General features: G+C 41.0%; 1 long non-coding RNA gene across 1 annotated transcript; it reads left to right on the top strand.

Moving 5' to 3' along the window:
- The first annotated feature begins 76 nt into the window (after positions 1–76).
- LOC132540891 (uncharacterized) lies at positions 77–6,009 on the top strand. Its single transcript, XR_009552041.1, has 2 exons — positions 77–209; positions 3,396–6,009. It is a non-coding gene; the product is annotated as an uncharacterized LOC132540891 (long non-coding RNA).
- The last annotated feature ends 10,062 nt before the right edge of the window (positions 6,010–16,071 follow it).

The following is a 16,071-nucleotide window of genomic DNA, read 5'->3' as shown; positions in this document are numbered from 1 at the left end:
GAAGAGCCCTGTCGCTCGGATTCGATCGACCAATACGCGTTCGAGGGGCGGGGCGCGGCGACGGAGGGGGCGGTGTTGTGCAAGAATGTGGCTCCAGAAGGCTCCGCTGTCTGCGTGGAACCCCGTTTGCCGTGTCTCCGGACTCGCAGCTGCTGGGAGCCGGGACCCGGCACAGGACGCGGCTGCGGGACAGGGCGGGACACGTCACGGTGCTAAGCCAGGGCGCCTCCGGGCTCCTCCAGGAGGAGGGGGAAGCCGCTGGGTCGCGGGAGCTCCGCCGTAGTAATAGCGCGTAGTAATAGTTGGGGGGGTGCGGTTTGTGCAGAAGGTGCTGGAATTTCACGGCGCCTGCCAAAGCCAGTCTGCAGAGGGGAGAGGGAGGGCGCGGGGAGGGCTCCTGCGGGTGGCACCGAAGCTGTGCTGGCACAGTGTTGACCAGAAGGGGGGAAAAAGCATTGTCGTGCCAGCTGAAACTTTTTCTTCTCCTCCCCACCCCCAGCCGGCCGCAATTATAAATCTGCCCCCCCCCCCACACACATCCTTCCTCCCCTGAAAGAGAGGGAGAGAAAGAGAGGCACAAAGCACATTCCTGCCAAATCTGTCTTCTCTCCAAAAAACTGCAAGCTTCCAAATGCCAATAAGGCAGAAACAGCTGAGAAGCTGAACGCCTCCTAAATAAATGCACCCGCCCCAGGCCTGCTGTGGGCTGGGCTGAGCAGGCAGGGCACTGTTACCTGGGCTCACCTGTCCCTCCTCGCCCGCAAAATTCAGGGGAAAAAAAAGGGGAAACAATCCCCCCCCAGGGGGGAGGGGTCAGGGGATGGCTTGGGGGCAGCTGCAGCGTGGAATCTGCTTTCGATTTTAAGGAAGAGAATAAATCTTTTTCTCTGCAGACTCAGACTATTTTCTTACTCTCTCCCAACCCGCAATGAAGAGCAATTAAGGTTGCGAATGGTGAACCAGCCGCCCGCACTTTTTTTTTTTCGGTCTCCAGCCCGCTTGCTGTTCCAGTTTGCCTAGAAACACAGTTTTTTGGGCTGGAGGAATCGGTCACTATTTTGTCCAGACCATTTTATTTTTTAGTTTTATGAAGTGAGGGGGGAGACATTAGGAGACTTTTGAAATCAGGGGCCTATTAGAGTCTGATGCATAATTAAAAAATTAACACTACTTCCATAGAGCAGAGTTATGAAAATGATGATTTATCCCTTGTTTTGTCATGGAATGGTTTGAATTAGACATAGAGTGCACTGTGCTTATCTGGGTCTAGGTAGCAATACCTCCCTCCTTCCCATGACCCTCCATCCCGTTTTTAGGATAATTTTAAGGTTGCAATATTGACTGTCTGAACCACTAGATCTAAAATGCAGTTCCAGGACACTTAGAAGTATGCATAAGAACAAGCTAAAGGGTAGCGCAGCGGGTTAAGCTCATGTGGCACAAAGCGCAAGGACCAGCATAAGGATCCTGGTTTGAGCCCCCGGCTCCCCACCTGCAGGGAAGTCCCTTCACAAGCAGTGAAGCAGGTTTGCAGGTGTCTATCTTCCTCTCCCCTCCTCTCTCCATTTCTCTGTCCTATCCAACAACGATGACATCAATAACAACAATAATAACTACAACAATAAAACAACAAGGGCAACAAAAGGAAATAAATATTTTTTTTAAAGAATAAACTAAAGCCCAAATGTGATGGAAAGACGACACCTTTTGCTGCTGGGACTTGTGAGGAGTAAGAATTGTTTATGGCTATGAGGCCTCTAATGGCCAAGTCTGAGTCTGCACTGAATTATTTTCAGGTGGCTCTGTGGGTGTGGGGTGGGCATGGCAAGGATCCCCACCTGTAGTTCTTTCGGACTTGCTACTTAGTAAATTTCAAGTCACCCTTTTTTGTGTCTCAGAGTGGACCTCCAAATAACAAAAGGGCACATTCAAGAGAAACAGGCTACATGCCTCTGAAGAACCTATAGCAAGGGTTTGTTTTTCAAAGAGTTAGGAGAGAGCATACCTGGTAGGGTTCAAGCCTTACCTTGCAGGAGGTAGGAGGAGATATGAGGGAGCCCAGTGAGTGATAGAGCAATGTTGTGGTCTCTTATCTGAAGTAAAAAGAATGAAAAAAGTCCATTTAGTATCATTGTTGCAATCACACAAGCAACAACAGCAACAACAACAAAGAATTTGCTTTTTTGTCCATACCATGCATCATGCAGCTTAACTACTAATTGGGAAGCAAACAAGACATTAAAAAAAAAGCCTTGTTTTTATTTATTATATATTTATTTACATAATAAATAAATTTATATATTATATATTTATTTATATAGTAAATAAATAAATTTGTTTATTTATTATTGGATAGAAACAGAAATTGGGAGAGGGGGAGGGAAAGAGACAGAGAGACAGACATCTGCAGCCCTGCTTCACCACTCATAAAGCTTTCCCCCTGCAGGTGGGGACCAGGGGCTTGAACCTGAGTCCTTGTACGCTATAATGTATGCACTTAACCAGGTGTGCCACCACCTGGCCCCCCCTTAAAAGTTTTTTTAATTAAAAAAACTACTTTATGAGAGAATGGCCAGAACACTTCTCTATTATATTCAGTATCAGGTATTGAACTCCATACCTCTCATATACATTTGCCTGTAGCCATTGATAGACCTGACTAGCCCCCTCCCACCTTTCTAACATGACACCTTAAACCAAGTTAGCAATGTAGTAAGCATACTTTGGGTCAGTAAAGTAGCTCACTTGGATAGTGTGCTTCCCAGGTTCAAGCCTGACTCTCCAAGACATTGAAGGGAGCTTGGATACTATGGTCTCTTTCACTTTGTCTTTGTCTGAAAATAGTTAGCCTGGAGAGGTGAGACCAAACAAAGTATAACTTCTAACTGCCTCCAACTAATACAGTCAGACAATCTGCCTATATAATATTCTACTCTCATGGTAGTGCTTACTATATAATAATAACAGTAACATTAGCTTTTAATTTTTTTTTGGGGGGGGATAACTTGTTTCCCCTGGCATAACACTCTTCATGAGCCAATTTTCAGAAACTCAGGCCTTTGCTTTTATTTCCTTGTGAATAAATGCGAACGGTCCCTTTCAGAACTCACCTCCACCTACCATGGCAAATTCTGAAAAGAGAACAATCATCTCAGTAAGACATTGGAGGAAAAGACGGGATGTTCCTTCTGGCATTTTGTCAGAGGGCAAGTGAAAATGAAAACTCTTCTCTTGTGGCAAATAGATGCCCTTCAGCTCCTATGAAATCTTTATGTGATGCTTAAATGGACTGGGATACATGGATTCTATGCCAACAAGGGGAACTGGAAGTGAAAACCTACCATTGGGAACAGAGATTAAATATAGATATTGCATCTCCTCTTCTTTTCACATAGGTCCAAGAAAGCAGCACCTTTCTTCCTTCAGATCTTTCCTCTGAAGACTCATTTTGTCTGGAGGTTGCACTGCAGCAGGGAAGAATTTTGTCAAAAATAAGGACGTGCTTAGGAGGAATGAAAAGCCAGCCCCACTCACTCAATCTGAAAACAAGACTGCAGAAAAGAGACAGCATGGATTTCATCTCTGAGGTAAAGTGAAATTTCACAATTTTCCTGAAGACAGACATGGTGGGCTTTCTTTTGTTTTGCAGACAATCACACAGAAGCCAAATCTGCTGGGAGGCTAACAGGACTGCAGGAAGCTACGTAGATGCTGCAATCCCAGGAAGCCTTTCCTCCTCTTGGACTTTGATGAGTCATAATGTGCTCTCTGAACTTGGCTTTTCCTCTTTCTAGTTTTGGCATCAAGTGATAGAAGTCTCTGTTCTCATGTCTTTATGGCTACCTCCATGTGTTATGTAAGTCTGCTGTGGTTGGCATTCTGCACAGGGTAGATACTAGATTTGGAAATTAATATCAAGTTTCAACACCCTCAAAGGGGGGGGGGATCCAGGCACAAAGTTAGGAAGCTTTCAGTCCCACCAGGCAAACTGCTAGAGAGCTGACTGCAATGTTGCCTGGCTACAAAAGGGAGCAGGTAAGATCCTCTGGAAAATGAACACTCCATCTACCTTAATGCAGACAGAACTTTGACAGAGTGAACTTGAGTGAGTATGAGAATTAGCAGGTGAATTTATTACAGAAATAAATACTATCCCCCCAACCTCCTCTTTTCCCCTTAATCATCAAACTCAAGTGATCTGGCTTTTCAACAACAGTTCCTCTAAAATACTTCCCCTGTTCTCTTCATGATCACAGAGCTCTCTATTTTAAAAGCCTCTGTCTAGTCCCAGTTCATTACATGCTATGTCTCAGATTTCCAAGCATCACTGCAGTTGGACAAAGACAGATTTCTTGTCAGTTTTTCTGGCCTCCCTACAGATGTCTGCCTGCTGGTTCCTACTGGGTAAATTGAACATACTTCCCTATGATGTAAATGCTGATCTCCACCCGCACCCTTCAAGATTCAACTGTGGTCCAGCACCTTTCCCATGGTCCTCCTCATCCCATCAAGGCAGGCGAAGCTGCTTGTCTGTGCTCTGCTCCCATAGCAACCAGTGTGTACCACCATTATCGCACTTATCGCTGAAATGTGATTATTTGTTTGGTATCCTCCACAAGATGGTTAGTACCAGGAGGCTGTAGAACAAAGTCAGTTCATCCAGGAAACCTCTGCAATTAGCTGGGAGCCTGGCACACTGTATGCTATTTAAGAAAAACTTGGCTGAATGAAAGGATGCCAGAGACTCTAAACATCATCTGACAGAGAATTTAGCAGGTCTTTGCAGCTGGTGACTGACATGTTAGTGAGAGAGATTTCTAAATTTTCAGAATCTCTGTGTTATTTTTCAATCTGAAACTTTGGTTTTATTGGGGGGTGAGGGCTGGGAGAAGCTGGAGAGAAACTTTAGCTCCTGCACTCAAGAAATGATAAGGAAGAGGTTGGTTTGGCTTTTATGCCAGGTTAGCAGTAAGGTGAATGCATACACAGCAACTGTGTAATGGAGTAGCAATAACTACAGTCGCAATTTCTTAAAAGCATATACCACTGTTTGTGCAGAAACTTAAGTTTTTTAACAAATGTTTTATTTATTTTTGGATACAGAGAAATCGAGGAGGGAGAGGGAGAGGGAGAGAGAGAGAGAGAGAGAGAAAGAGAAAGAGAGGGACACTTGCAGACCTGTTTTACTGCTCCTGAGGTTTCCCCCTTGCAGGTAGGAGCCGAGGACTTGAAACCAGGTCTTTGTACATCCAAGTAAGCCACCAACCAGCCCCTTGTGTAGAAACTCCTATAAATGGCATTTAATCCACTTAACCCTTATGATATTATCCTGGTTCTATGGTGGAGAGGCTGTGAGTGATTTGCCTAAAACAGGGGTCTCTAAAATGAAGTGAGCAAGGACGTTTACTGTGATTTAGAAAGAATGGGAGAAATAAAATCTCTGTAGTCACTAAAAACATGTCATGACAGGGGCCAGGTGGTGGTACACCTGGTTAAGCACACATATTACCAAGCACAGGGACCCTAGTTTGAACCCCTGCTCCTTATCTGCAGGGGTGACACTTCATGAGTAGCAAAGTAGGTCTGCAGGTATTTCTTTTTCTCCCTCTCTGTCTCTCCTCTCTTCTCAATTTCTTTTTGTTCCATCAAATATGATAGAAAAGGAGGGGGGAGGAGTAGGGTAAATGGCCACCAGGAGCAGTGGATTCATAGTGCTGTCACAAGACCCAGCCATAACCCTGGTGATGATGATGATGATGATGATGGTGATGATAAATATAATGGCAAGAGATAAAAAAAAAAAAAGCTTTCTAAGTTATTGTGGCCATTGATTAACTTGCCCCATGTACCCTGTATGGTATGTGATCACTATCCAAAAGTTCACAGAGAGGTGATGGTGGGTCCACTCTAGTTCCTCACTTCCAGGATATTGACTGACATTGCCCAAAAATCTACAGCCACCACAGCTATATTATTTGACGTTTAACCAATAAACTCTCTTCTTTGGAAGCAAGTGGTTATTTATTTATTTTGATGAAGTAATTGACCATTTTGTTTTTATTTGTTTGTTTGTTTGTTTGTTTTTTACCAGAGCACTGTTCAGCCCTGGCTTATGGTGGTGCTGGGAATTGATGCTGGAACTTTGGAGCCTCAGGCACTAGAGTCCTTTTGCAGAGCCATTATGCTATCTCCCTAGGCTTCTGGGAGCAAGTGATTTAAAAAGGATCAGGGGAGCTGGTGGTGTTTCACCCAGTAGAACACATGCCTAAGGACCTGGGTTTGAGTATCCACTCCTCACCTGCAGGGGGAAACCTTAGGAGTAGTGAAACATTGTTGCAAGTGTCTCTCTTCCTATCTCCTCCTCTCCTTAAAATATGAGATTAAAAAGGATTAAAATTAGGAATTATCTAAGAAATCAAAGATTGAGATAAACCCAATATCGCAAGCATAGGTAAAAATCAGGATGACACCTGCCACCTTAACCTCTGATTCTCTTCTGCCAGCCATAAAGAGAAATGACAGCAGTGATGGTTTAATTATATATAGCAATAATTAGATAAAAAAACATTTGCAGTGATCCAAGATTCCTTGAAATATGGACTTACTATCATTCATGATGAATTATGACCTAAGTGTCTAAGGCACCTGGGAATATTAGCTGTCGTTAGTATGAGGTCATTCTGATTGGCAGGATTCTTGGACTTCTCTACTATCTCTGTCTCAGTCTTTTATAGCTTCTATTTTGTGTATATCTGAAATGTGCTAAATTTTATAATACTGTACATAGGTATTCTGAGTGACTATCCATGATTGTGCTCTATTTGCTCCCCCACCTTTTTTTTTTACACCTATAAAGGGAATGTGATCAAGCAGTTTGGAGATGACTGAATGATGGTGTCAGAATTTTTAACCTAAAACTCCAGATTCAAGCTGATCTATTGGGTTTTTGGAAAAGTCCTGACATATTTTACTATGTATTTTTTTCTATGAAAAAAATGCATCACATCATGACTTTTCTGACAACCCAATATATTACTCATGCAAAAACTGTCTTTATAATTTGTCATAAATTCAGGATTCTTAACCCACTCTGGGCAGAGGGGAGAGGGAGGGAAGGAGAGAGGAGAAAGGGAAAGGAAGAGGGAGAGAGGGAGAGAGGGAGAGAGATACCTGTAGCACTCTTCACTGCTTGTGAAGTTTACCCCCCGCCCCCCATTGAACTGAGGGCTTGAACCCAGGTCCCAGGATCTTTGGAGCATCTGAGGGAATATAATACAATCCAATACCCCTTAAAACTGAGTTTATAATTCTATAACCATATTAAAGTGCCTGTACTTCATCTGTAAGAATTACTGATATAGCTGTATCACCAGCATTAATGATTTAAGATAATAAACCCACCCCATGACTCTCCTAAAACTGCATGTGCACATTATATAGGTCCAGAGATTTACCCTCAGAAAAACCCTACCAAACTCAATATTTCTCTGGATAATTCAAATGTGTTCTAACTGCCCAAAGGAAGGTTTCATTTGTCTCTGGAGATAAACTTCCTAAGGAAAATCTCATTCAGAAGGATTTTCTCAATAATACTCTATTATCGTTGACTAGACAAGAAAAGATTTTATAAATATTTCCATTGACATGGCTGAGGTTTTTACACATCTCTGAGCAGTTGTGTATGTGGAAAAGGAAACATGAACTCCGAGTCAGGATTTGTTATTATCATAAATTGTTCATACATTTTAACTTTTGCTTGGTAGACTATTGTACCAACAGTCCTTTAATCTGTACTGTGTTTCTCAAAAAAAAACAAAAAAAAACCACTTTTGTACCTATGTGATTTTGTTGTTTGTCTCAAAGTCCCAAAGTAGCGAAACCAGCTATATCCATATACTATTGTTTTACTGTGTGTGTGTGTGTGTGTGTGTGTGTGTGTGTGTGTGTGTGTGTGTGTGTGTGTGTGTGTATTTTGCCACCAGGGTTATCACTGTGGCTAAGAGCCTTTAAACTCCACCATTCCTGGTGTCCTTTTTTCCTTTTTTTCTTTCTGATTTGTTAGAGAGAGGGTGAAGAGAGGGGTAAAAGGAGAAAGGGGAGGGTGGGAGAGATAGCTGTAACACTCTTTACTGCTTATGAAGCTTCCCTTGTGCTAGTGAGAACTGAGGGCTTGAACCCAGGTCCTTACACATGGTAGTCTGTGCTCTCTTCTAGGTGAGCCACTACTGGGTCCCTTCTTATATATCGAAAAAGGGTTCTATTATACCTTCTGTAAGGAGAGGGGAATGATTCAAAACTCCTCAACGCATCTTAGCTATCATGATTATTTCCCCATTGTTATTCAATTCAAAAGAGAATTCAAATTTAAAGATTATAGGGTAGTACACTAGTACACGATGCCTAGACTTCTTTTAGAAACACCATCTTGGGGTCCAGGTGGTGGTACACCTGGTTGAGCACACACATTATAGTGCACAAGGACCCGGGCTCAAGCCCCCAGTCCCCACCTGCAGGGGGAAAAGTTTCACCAGTGGTGAAGCGGGGCTGAAGGTGTCTCTATGTCTCTTTCCCTCTCCTTTTAATGTCTCTCTGTCTCTATCTATTAGTAAATAAAGCTAAGTAAAAAAGAAAGAAAGAAAGAAACACTATCTTATTTTACTTTTCAAACACCATCAGCTTTTCTTGGACTTCTCATTTCAGTTACCATTTCTTGCCTCTTTTTTATGCACTGACTCCTTTCCAACTTCCTCTGTATTGTGTCACCTGCCAGATTCTTACTGCAAGTTCAGCACACAAAAACACCATCCACTGTTGTCTAATTTCAATCATTTTTCTATGCTTGAAGTTGTATGCACAGTCAAGGGACAAGTAGAAAAGACAGGAATGCACAAACACAGAAATTACTGGTAAAATTACCTTACGTGACTCCTCAAAGAAACTGAGATAAGTAATCTGCCTTGGGGGTGAAGGGGTAAAATACATTTCACAACAATATGGCTTGATTTTAGTTTTCAATGGTGCTGCCAGCCAGAAAGTGGTGATTATATAAAACAAGTCCAGGAAGTTTAGGGAAAGGGCTGCAGGCATTTGGATTCTGTCTGGGGCATGGCTTAATGCAGAGTAGAGGGCTTTCATCGTGCCTTCGGGGCAAACTCAGACAGTCACTGACTTCAGTGAGAAGTAGCATCAAGGAAAAGCTCCTCCTTGGACCTACATAAAACCTGGCAATTCCTCTCCTGGGGATATATCCTAAGGAACCAAACACACCCATCCAGAAAGACCTGTATATACCTATGCTCACAGCAGCATAATTTTTAATAACCAAAACTTAGAAGCAACCCAGGAATTATGTGAAGTGAAATAAGCCAGAAAAAGAAGGATAGAGGTCCAAGAAGTGGCACAGTGGATAAGGCACTGAATTCTCAAGCATGAGGTTCTGAGTTCAGTCCCCGGCAACACATATGCCAGAATGATGTCTGGCTCTTTCTCTCTCCCCCTATGTTTCTCATTAATAATAAATAAATAAAATCTTAAAAAAGAGATGGATGCATATGGGATGATCTCACTCATGGACAGAAGTTGAGAGAGTTAAGAACAGAAAGGGGAAACACAATTTCATGGCATGAGGTATTTACTGATATGAATCATTGTCACCACTATCTCCTGATATTATGCAGGTTGCATGGCTCATACCCATGTTTGTTCATTTTTTAGAGTCTTCTGTTCAGGGGCAGGGGTAGATAGCATAATGGTTATGCAAACAGACTCTCATGCCTGAGGCTCCATCAAGTCCCAGGTTCAATCCCCCAGATCAGGATAAGCCAGAGCTGAGCAGTGCTCTAGTAAAAAAAAAAAAAAATATATATATATATATATCAGTTCAGGAGACGGCTCTGAACGCCAATTCTATCAGGACCTGGAAAGAGAAGAAGAAAAAAGGAAAGACATTCAGAAATAGTAATAGGTGAAGGTATGACTTTGAAAGGAAGAGAAGGTAGGACCATAGAAAAATGGGAATACATATATATATAGTCATAGTGTGTGACCTTGGGAGAACTACTGCAATTTCCAATGGGAACAGTGTGGAATTATACCCCTCTTATCTCATAATTTTGTAAATCAGTATTAAATCACTAACAGTAAAATTAAAAAAAAACTTCAGGTCAGAATAGTAAGATACTATTTCTAGTGCTCCCACAATATGTAACTACTTGCCACTTGAGGAAAATAATTAAATATCAAAAGCAGAGCTAAATGATCTAGCTATATGACAGTTCTTTCCAATAGCCTTCAGATGCTAACATTACTTGTCTTTGAGCCCTCACATACACTATCACTATCTTATTCTGACTATTAATACTATAATTTGGGATGCATTGGATCGACCTTCTCGTGGTGCATCCCGTGAGTACCCATTCATTGGGGAAACTGACGATCCTTCCTAGCCGACTGAATCCACATGGATCCCAGTCACTTTCAAAGCCAGCAACAAGCAGCTCCTGACAGCTTTCAACCTGACGCTGTTGACTGGCTACGGAAGAAGGGCAAACGCTAGAAGAAGAAGAATACTATAATTCTTTACAAAAGTTCCTGGTTTAAAAAACACATGCTAACCGAAAAATTTCTGATTCCATATACATAGCAAACAAAAATATACTAGAACAGATGGTTTAGTGGACTGCTTATGGTCACCCATCAAAATTAGAGCTTTGGTCTCCTCACTCCAAATCAGCACACCTTTTATCCTACTCCACTGCTGCCCTTAAAAGAAAAGAAAATGTCTTCAGGATCTGACCTTCATCTTGGTGATAGCCAGCAATGGCCAGCAGAAGAAATGGCTGACTGCCATTCACTGCAAGCTGTGAGACTTATATTCATAAACTGTGGCTCCAAACTATTCTAACAATCTTCATTCCTGGTAAGAAATGCATTCTGTATCATGACTCAATATATACATGCTTTTCATTTGTTTCCTTTGTACAAAAGTTACCTTTTTTTTAACTTAAAATATATTATTTGGAGGTTCTGGGCTGCACAGTTAGAATACAGGGAAAATATAAACCATAATGTCAATAAACTCAAGACTCTCACAAGCTTTAAGGATCAAATTCATATTCACAAATGCATAACACTGAAAAAATGCTTATAAGCCCCAATAAGGTGTTTAGAATCATTTAAATAGGCTGTACAACAGGCTGTATAGCCAAGCACACTGTAACCTGAGAACTGATTTTACATCTAAACCAAACCATATATTTCAGTAGGCATTTGCTTGCCAAAGTGTCTCTGAGGTCACACTCATCTCATTAACTACTACAGGTCTGTAGATACACATGCTTTTGTATGCCAGACTCCAGTCTGGAACAGGAGGAATTTAATTCAGGGGACTGATTCCACAAGCGATGGAGAAGCTGAGAAGGTGAGTGGGGAGCTGAAAGGTCCAATAGTGAGAAGTAGCTATTATCAGGCACCAAGAGAACCAAGAGAAATAGAATTCGCAGAGCCCAAAGGTGAGGGTGTCTGAGTGAAATCTGAAACAGTGATGGTTCCCAGAATTAGTTCTCCTGGAGTTACAGCTGTAACTAAACAAGCTGAGGCTAGAGGCAGAAAGACAAGTGGAGAAAGACTTGTCTTCTCCCTCCCTCCCTCTAGCCCTCCAGCTGCCCTCTCATCTCTCTCACCAGGGCCTCCGCAGCTGCCATAGTGCAACCAGCAAGGGCTGGCCCCCACCTTCTTCTCAGACAGGATCAAAAAATGAAGAGGAGGATATGATGGCCAGTAAACACAGTAACTAAAACAGTATTTAAGAATTAACATTTTCCCAAGCTAATATTTGCATATATATAGATTTGAAATGACTAGCTCAAACTCACTAGGCTAGTCTACCATGGTTGAGTTAGGACTCAAAGCTGGATATACATTTTTTTCCTCTAATTCTTATTTATTTTATTCTTTATTTGATAGGGCAGAGAGAAACTGAGATGGAAAGGGGAGATAGAGATGGAGAGAGAATAAGAGACACTTGCAGCATTGATTTACCACTTGTGAAGCTTCCTTCCCTGCAGGTGAAGGTTGGGGGCTTGAACATGGATCTTTGCACTTGGTAATGTGTTCACTCTACCAGGTGTGCCACTCCCTACCCCCCCCCCCAGTTTAAATTTTTTTTTTTTTTATGTTTAACACATAAGACATATGGCTCCTAATTCACAGTAAGTTGAGAAAAACCCCTTGGAACAACCGAGGAGGTGCATTTCAGGAACTTGGCCTCATCTAACAATTCTGCTTTTAGGTCATGTTATTAAAGTGTTGGGTCTCTTAGTCAGAAGTTTATGGTTATCTTGCAGGAACTTAATAAATCAGCACTTCTACCAGGTTCCCATACTTGGATTATCTTTTCAGTATGAGATAAGAAATAAATAGTGGTAAAGGACAGTGAAGCAAAATCAATCTCAGTTTTTATCTTTTCACAAATAACCAGAAAATAATCAGCTATTAAAATACCAAGTCCTCTTAATTTTTATCTGAGAACATCATAAAGCAATGGTATTTATGATTTAATTAGTCTTTGGAAATCATTTTTAAAATATTTGCTTATGTTACTTTATTTTTTTTTACCAGAGCACTGTTCAGCTCTCTCTCTGGATTATGTTGGGATGGGGGATTGAATTTGCGACCTTAGAGTCTCAGGCATGAAAATCTGTTTGCATAGTCATTATGCTATCACCCCCACCTCTTATTTATTTTAGTGAAAGAGAAATACAGAGATAGAGATAAGATAGGAGCATTGGTCAGCTCTGGCTAATGGTGGTGCTGGGGATTGAATCTGGGACCTCAGTGGCTCAGGCATGAAAATGTCCCCAGCCCTTGAAAGTCATGTTTATACAGATAATGGTAGCACACAAACCCTTCCCTAACAACTGTAACAAGATAGCACATGTAGCATTTAGTCAAATTTAAAACCAATTAAAAACATACATTAGACCCAGACATCCACAAATGTAGTAAAATGACAAGGTTTCCAAACTCCACATTAATAACATTGACAGTTTCAGTTTGTGATTATATATTCCTTAAGTATCAGATCAAGAATAATGCTAATAATAAAATCCATAAAAATCCTCACCTTGTTTAGAGTTTAGACTGGAACTTTCTAGTAGTGCTTTTGGGCCCCTTAGTTTCAGTAGACTCATGATGAACTTGTTAGTCACTAGCCATTTTCAAGGGTATAGGTACTGTATACACTGCTTATCTCTGCAGTAATATTTAAGTTATTTAAAAAATGGGCAAAATTATCTAGAAATTGTCTTCATCTAAGACTAATAACATAGATACTGAAAGAAAGTAAAAGGCAACTTAAAACCTAAACCATTCTTTTATAGGACTGAATACATATATATTTCTTTTTTCTAATTTTTAGAAGAGGTTAGCTATTTCATTCAGTTCTCGCTTACTTTGGTCTCGTTTAATAAACATTAATAGTCCTTTGTGGACTTCACTTCTTCCTCTTCTTCTTCACCTTCTTGAACAGATTTCCAACGTTTAGGTCTTCTTACTCAACCCTTAGATTCCCCTTTAGAATCCTGCCACTCTGATGGCTTACAAACAAGTTGTCAAAAGCTTGACCACTCTTCAAATATTCAGTACCCTATCTCCAGCTATCGACATTTAAAAGGTTTCCTTTATCTTACTTTTTCTATAGAATACCTTGTTCATTTTATCTAAAAATAGTGTCAACTCCAAACAGCTGTATTAATTTATTTACTTATTTATTTATTTTCTTTATTGGGAAATTGATGGTTTACAGTTGACAGATAATACAATAGTTTGTACATGTATAGCATAACAATTCAACCCAGGTCCTCCTCTGCCATCATGTTCCAGGACCTGAACTCCCAACCCCAGAGTCTTTTACTTTGGTGCAATACAAGTAAAAGTCCAAGTTCTGCTTTGTGTTTCCCTTCTGATCTTGTTTTCCAACTTCTGCCTATGAGTGAGATCACACCATATTTATCCTTCTCTTTCTGACTTATCTCACTTAACATTACTCCTTCAAGCTCCTATAAGATAGGGTGAGTAGTATTCCATTGTGTATATATATTTTTATTATTTGCTAGCTTTTTCTTATTAGATAGAGACAGCCAGAAATCAAGAAGGTAAGGGGGAATATAGAGGGAGAAAAACAGAGAGACACCTGCAGCCCTGCTTCACCACCTGTAAAGTTTTCTCCCTGCAGGTGGGGATTTGGGGCTCAAACTTGGGTCTTTGCACACTGTAACATGTGCACTCAACCAAGTGCACCATCATCCAGCCCCCTCCATTGTGCATATATACCACAACTTTCTCAGCCACTCATCTGTTGTTGGACACCTGGGTTGCTCCCAGGTTTTAGCTATTACAAATTGTGCTGCTATGAAAAAGTATACAAAAAGTATACAAAAGTATACGAAAAGTATACAAAAAGTTTACAAAAGTCTTTTTGGGTTTTTTTCTTTTAATTTCTTTATTGGGGAATCAATGTTTTACATTCAACAGTAAATACAATAGTTTATACGTGCATACCATTTCTCAGTTTTCCATATAACAATAAAATCACCACTAGGTCCTCTGTCATCCTTTTTGGACCTGTATTCTCCCCACCCCACCCACCCCAGAGTCTTTTACTTTGGTGCAATACGCCAGTTCCAGTTCAGGTTCTACTTGTGTTTTCTCTTCTGATCTTTTCAACTTCTGCCTGAGAGTGAGATCATCCCATATTCATCTTTCTGTTTCTGACTTATTTCACTTAACATTAATTTTTTAAGGTCCATCCAAGATCGGCTGAAAATGGTGAAGTCACCATTTTTTATAGTTGAGTAGTATTCTATTGTGTATATAGACCACAACTTGCTCAGCCACTCATCTGTTGTTGGACACCTGGGTTGCTTCCAGGTTTTGGCTATTACAAATTGTGCTGCCAAGAACATATGTGTACACAGATCTCTTTGGATGGGTGTGTTGGGTTCCTTAGTATACATCCCCAGGAGAGGAATTGCAGGATCATAGGGTAGGTCCATTTCTAGCCTTCTGAGAGTTCTCCAGACTGTTCTCCACAGAGGTTGGACCAATTGACATTCCCACCAGCAGTGCAGGAGGGTTCCTTTGACCCCACACCCTCTCCAGCATTTGCTGCTGTTACCTTCTCTGATGTATGCCATTCTCACAGGAGTGAAGTGGTATCTCATTGTTGTCTTTATTTGCATTTCTCTGACAATTAAAGACTTGGAGAATTTTTTCACATTTTTTTTATGTGTTTCTTGGCCCTTTGGATGTGGTGAATATTCTGTCCATGCCTCCCCATTTTTGGATGGGGTTATTTTCTTGTTTTTGAGTTTGGCAAGCTCTTTATATATTTTGGCTATTAGCCTCTTGTCTGATGTATGGCATGTAAAGATCTTCTCCCATTCACACAAGTCTTTTTGGATGGGTGTGTTTGGTTCCTTAGAATATATTTTCAGGAGAAGAATTGAAGGGTCGTAGAGTAGGTCCACTTCTAGCCTCCTGAGAGTTCTCTAGACGTTCTCCACAGGGGTTGGACCAATTGACATTACCAACAGCAGTGCAGAAGGGAAACAGCTCTTTTCTTGTCAATAATTTTCATTTATTATTATTATTATTATTATATAGTTTTTCTTTTATTGCCACGAGGGTTATCAGTGGGGCTTAGTGCCTGCGTGGTGAATCCATTGCTCTCACTGGCCAATTTTTTTCTCTTCTTTTCTTTTTTGCACTTTCTCTCTCTCTTTTCTTTCTATTTTTATTTCATAGGACAGAGAGAAATTGAGAGGGTAAGGAAAGACAGAAAGGAAGAGAGAAAAATCAACACCTGCAGACCTGATTCACTGCTTGTGAAACTCATGGGGACTTGAACCCAGGTCCTTGCACATGTTAATATGTGTGCTCAACAGGGTACACCACCACCTGCCCCCTATTTATTTATTTTACTTTTTTTTAGATAGGGAGAAGAAGGGAAAGACAGATGACAGCACAGAGGCTGGGCTAGAACCTGAGTCACAATCTTTGCAGAATAACACA

The sequence above is a fragment of the Erinaceus europaeus genome, chromosome 10 (genome assembly GCF_950295315.1).
Source record: "Erinaceus europaeus chromosome 10, mEriEur2.1, whole genome shotgun sequence".
NCBI lineage: Eukaryota > Metazoa > Chordata > Mammalia > Eulipotyphla > Erinaceidae > Erinaceus > Erinaceus europaeus.
Note: the sequence above shows the minus strand (reverse complement) of the source record. Positions and strands in the feature narration are given on the sequence as shown.